Raw genomic sequence first — 5898 nt, 5'->3', positions numbered from 1 at the left:
ATAGGGTAGGCCTCAAAATATACCATTAACAAAAGCAAGTATAAAAACTCCAGGCCTCTTCTTGGACAACTTTCTGGGAGACATAGATAAGTTCTCCTTCCTGCAACTGCTTTTAGATGGTAAGTTCCTGGATATATTTGCATTACAGTCTCTTTATAACAAGATCTACAGCCTTAAAAGACTTGTTTTCCTTATTTATTGTTTTGTATCTGCATCTTGACTGTTAATAAGACATCATTTAGATTACCAGAACTAGTGCGTGGTCCCCAGCGATCAGGAGAGGCTTACCAGCACAGTCTTTTTTCCATATAAAGGTATATACAAATAAAATTTGAAAAGGTATTCAAATAGCCACTTTACTATGCAGTTATTCATTATAAGCTTTTAAAAGTAATATTTACACTGTGAGTAAAACATCACAAGTAATTGTGGCATATTTAAATATTAACGTGACAAACTCATTAGATGCTTTGACTAATTATATTTTTCTATATGATTCTAATGAAGTGCTTTCTAGAGTCACACAAAATTATGAAATTGAAGCCAATTAAAAATATTTGGGAATGGGAAAGAAGCTAGTGCTTTTTATGCTTATTGAAAATATGTGGGATATTATTCTAAAATTTTAGCCATCTTTATAAAACAGGACCTAACAGGAAAATAAAAAAAGGAAACTTCTCAATTTAACTCCCTTTGGTATGAATAACAAATGAAACTGTTGTGAAGCAGAAATTTGTCTAGCCTGAGCTGCGCTAAGAATGACCAAATCATACTCTACACATACACCACAGAATTTAGTTTCCATTTACTTGAATATTGTATGTTGCCAAAATGCTAAATTCATTTTCTACCCAGCAATTAGAGATTAGCAGCCATTGTTTAAATTATTGGCAGTCAACTCAATAAGTACTAATTAAGCCCTCTGGCAGACAGTTCCTTTGGTGCCCCAGTGAACCAATTTCCTGGTAGTCAACACTTGTGTGGTCCTCTCCTTTGGAATCTAGGTTGCATCAGTGGTATGTATAATCAAAGGAATATGTCCAAGGAATATGTTGCTAGTATCTTAGATTTAAAAAGTCTAAGCTTCCACTGTATTTACAGAAGCCCTGAGCCTCTATCCTGGAAGTTCAGCTATACTTCTAAAAAGACCAGGTGATAGCCACCAAGAACGAGAGTACCAGAGGCTACATAGAATGAGTTAGCTTCCATTCTTCACTTCCTTACTGCCCACAACTGTCTTGGCAACTGAACACACACACACACACACACGCACGCATGCACGCACGCACGCACACACACGTGCACACACACCCTGCCATACCTGTACAGCAACAAGGCAAATGAGAGAATCACAACTCACCTCAGCCCAGGGTGGAAAATTATAAGCAATCTAAGTAGTTATTATTTGAAGCCAATGTGGTTTAGGGAGGTTAGTTTTGACTGGAGAAATTAGTTTTGAAGCAATGAGTGACTGGAGAAAACATTATATATCAGCCACATATCCAGCACTACATAATTTTCCAAGAAGATTCAAATACAATCTGACAACAAATTTTTGAGCTGGGTAAATTTGTTTAATTTAAAGTTTTTACTAGTAATACACTTAGCTACCTTTTGTTTATCTAAAATATGACATAGCATATTAATTATATATAGTATTTTAATGTGTAAAAGAATTTTTCACTTTAATAAGTAACTTATAAATCAAGTTAGGAACATAGTAAAGTATTGGCTGTATCATCACATAGTTCTTTTTTTTTTGTATCTTAAGGAAAGGTCTACAGGGTATTCAGGGTCTCACTACTAGATCGGACTCATAGTAATACACCTGTTTACAGCCTCCCAAGAGCTGGGATTATAGGTACATGCCACCATACCCAGCCTCAATTACCATCAGGGTATCCTGGGGACAGGGCCGGCACAGCAGGCCCAGGGATCGAACCCCTGGCCCCTGTGCCTGCTTGCAGGTGCTTTAATCCACTGAGTGATTTGGCCGGCCCTCATCATATAGTGTAATTTTCAATGATTTCAATAATTTGAGCAAGGGAATAATTTAGACCTGCCTGTAAAATTCAAGAAAAATGCAAGGAACTCTATGTAAAGAACTGATGCCCTAGATGCAACAAGCTAGAGGACTAAGATAGACATTCTAAAAGAGGTATGATGTGTTCCAACTCATGGTAACAAGAGGGGAAGTTGCCAAATGAAAAGGGAACATAAAGAGCATTTGGTTTATAACAAACTAAATGGTTAAAAAGGATTGCTGAGAAATTACCTAAGAGAAACTGAGTAAGGAAGATATGAGAGGAGGCTGCATGTTGCAATTCTGATTTGGCAGCACTTCATAGTAAAAAGGGGAAGAGAATTGACAGAACCAAAAATCTTACTGACCGAGTATTTTCAACAGCTTTCCTAATACTCATAAAAGTTTTTTAAATTGATACTTTACTTTCAAATATAAAATAATTACAATAGACAGCAGCACTTCTCTTTTGCGGTTTGGTTTAATAGTTTTTATGGAAGCCTAACACAATTCAATTTTACTTGATGAAAATATCAAAGTTTTTTGATTATATAACTTTGTGCTCACCCTGGGTTCTTCCATGATTCATTAAATGAAAAGATGCATATTTTTGGCATTCAAAGCCAAAGGTACCCTGGAAAAATTCTTGTTATACTGATTTTCTGTAGACATTTGCTTTTCTCTTTTAAGTTTATTACCCCAGAAATATTTTCTTGTATTTTGAACATCCTTTTTTGATTGGCCTCAGGACCTTCCCTTGCCAGGCAGGTGCTTATGTAGCTGAGCTCTCTCCTGGCTTTCTCTTGTATTTTGACTTAATATTTTTAAAAGCTAAACAACAATTAAATGCATTAACTTTATACATTAAAAGTCTTTCCTTGTGATGAGAGAAAATATTTACCAGAAATTCAGCTAGGAACTGAAGAAATACTGAGTCACAGTGAAAACAGAAATGAAAAATATTTGTAAAATAATTCTCAATTATAAGGATTCTAAGCATAATACTTGTATACAGACACTATGTCAAAAATGATGTGCCTAGTAAAGCTATAGCTGGTGAGTGATCTCGATAGCTACAGAATTCACATTGCTACGAGGATGACTTGGGTTAGGATTTCTCCTCAGATAAAACCTGCATGCTCCATTCCATCAACTTTGTAGAAATTGGTTACAGCATTTCCAAATTAGGTAAAAATTTTAAGAAGGCTGAATATTTAGGTAAATTTACTGAATCGTTCTCAACGCTAATTTAGGTTTTCATGGCATGTATTGCCAAGAAGCAATTTTTTTTTAATAGCCAGAGTGTATGTGATCTGTGCTTCTCTAATTGATAGCAGTAGTAGACATCACAGACATTTAATTTCCTATTGAAATATGTATTTAACTTTTTATTCAGCTACCATTTACTGCTAAATAGTAAGAATTTCTAAAAATCCTCAGTCTGTGTATATTTTTATTTTTATCTATTTTAAATTCTACATTATAAAATATGAAGCTTCTCTTAAAAACCTAAAATGCTGCATTTTTTTGGAAAGCATCTAAATGGATATAATTTAGCTTCTAAGTATTGTTTGTGCTAATACAATAAGGGTATTTTTTATTTGAAATATTTAAACTAAAGATGCCTTTAGATTAATTTCAAAATCAATACTCACAACCAGATGTTAATTCTAATTCTTTTTATTGTCATCTACATGCAAAATTGTATTTTTATCTCTAAGGTAAATAATGAACCGTGAATCTAAGATTTGAAAAATTGTATACTAATGAACTTATAATTCCCTTGTGCATATGCTGAAAGTGCTTTTTTAAAAAGCATATCTGAAAGTATAAAAAAATATCTATTAAGTGTTGATTAGCAGCAAGTCAGTGAGCTAGAAATGTTATTCATACTACAATAGAGATGTAGGGAAGAGGGAAACTCTCCAGTGGGGTTTTGCAAACAGGGACAACATAATTGTTCTGATGTTGAGGGACAAGTTATTGATTACATTTCTCCAGGAAAATGTTCTCTTTAAAATTATAGCTGTATTCTTTAGTATCTGCTAAGATTTTGCTGCACAATGCTTAGCACTTAGAAAGTACTTAGTAAATACTTTTAAATGAGTCATCAGTGCATATCTGCCTAATAATTTTAAGTTCATTATGCATGTTTTTTGAACGTAAAACTATTTTTTATCTTATAGATTAGACATAAAAATTTGTAATGTCACTTTGCTGATTCTATGAAGTATATTTGTGGGTTTTTACATTTGACTCAACATTTCTATTCCTGGTATAAAAATAATATCTAATTTCTATGATATACTAAGGATATTTTACTATGGATCATTTTTTTTATTTTGATAGTGCAACTTGAGTATAATTTTATCAGTGTAAACCTTAGTCACAGAAAACAGAAGAAGAGCTTAGATACCAAATGAAATATTTTGAGACATATTTCTCAATATATATCCATTCAAATTGAAAGTAAAGTGTTTGGGTCAGCCTAAGAAATTATTCTGAGATGCATATCTCTGGGTATATTTATGATTATGCAGTTGTGTTAGTTTTGTGTATGTTTAAAAATAGATAAATAATTAATAATTCTAATAGTGGGGTGGATGCTTAGGCAGACACAGGGGTCGGAGGTTGGATCCTTGGCTGCCATGCTGGTCCCACCCCCAGGGTGCGCTGAAAGGGTGAATGAAACTGGGTGTGGTGGTGCACACCTGTAATCCCAGTGATTGAGAGGCTGAAAACAGGCAGATCATTATGAGTCTGATCTACATAGTGAGACCTTAAATTAAAAAAAAAAAAAAAAAATATATATATATATATATATATATAAATTCAGGTTCCAAAACTGTGTAATAGAATGTTTTCTGATAACAGAATGTTATCAGAATGTTAACTGATAACAGAATGTTTTCAATATTGAAAATTGGCTTTATGACTGTATGCATTAAGGAAGTTATTTCACTGGATGCCAGCAAATTTGACCTTGGAATGAAATGAATAAGATTGAAGATGAATAAAGATTGCTTTGTTTAATTTTTTTTGAGATAGGGTCCCATTATGTAGTTCAGGTTGGCTTCGAAAACAGGTGCTCCTCCTTACTCAGCTTTCCAAGTGCTGGAATTACAGGCATGTGCCACCATGTCCTACTAACAAGGATTGAAGTAAGGTTAGCTGTGACATAACCAAAAGTATAAAACTACTTTGTTATTCACTGGATATTTAAAATACAGAACTAGAAACAGAAAAAGAACCACACATTTTAAGGTATTGATTCATTTTCAGTTTAAAAGTTAATGCTAAACAGTCAGAAAAATAAACTCAAATATTTCTAAATAAAGGCTACCTGTGAAATAAAGGACAAATGCATTGGGTTTATTTGAATATACCATTAAATTTACTTACTCTCCTCAATGAAAGCTGATAATATTTATATGTGTATAGTACCATGTTAAATGATGAAAAAACAAAACATTATAAACATAATTTCTTAAAGTGTACAGATTTATGAAAGACAGGAAATTGCTATAGAAAAAAATTTAAAAATTATTTATTCAGTACAGGGTCTCTCTACACAGCTCAGGCTTGTAGTGATCTTCCTGTCTCAGCCTCTCTAGCACTGGGATTACAGGTATGTGCCACCACACCTGGTTTCTGTGGCCAGCTCAGTGTGCTTGAGGTCCCAGGGCCTGCATGTCTGGCAGTACCAGGGATTGAACACAGGTCCTTGTTCTTACCTGGCAGGTGCTTAGACTGCTGAGCTATCTCCCCAGCTCCTGTCAGAAAATATTAAGTTCTGGTGACATCTACATTGATTCCATATGTGCAATTATCAATAATTGTCCTTACTTCACTGTGCTGTAAATTGAAATATGATA

The sequence above is a fragment of the Octodon degus genome, unplaced genomic scaffold (genome assembly GCF_000260255.1).
Source record: "Octodon degus isolate 3935 unplaced genomic scaffold, OctDeg1.0 scaffold00074, whole genome shotgun sequence".
NCBI classification, from domain to species: domain Eukaryota; kingdom Metazoa; phylum Chordata; class Mammalia; order Rodentia; family Octodontidae; genus Octodon; species Octodon degus.
The sequence above is the reverse complement of the archived record's forward strand: the minus strand, read 5'-3'. Positions refer to the sequence as shown.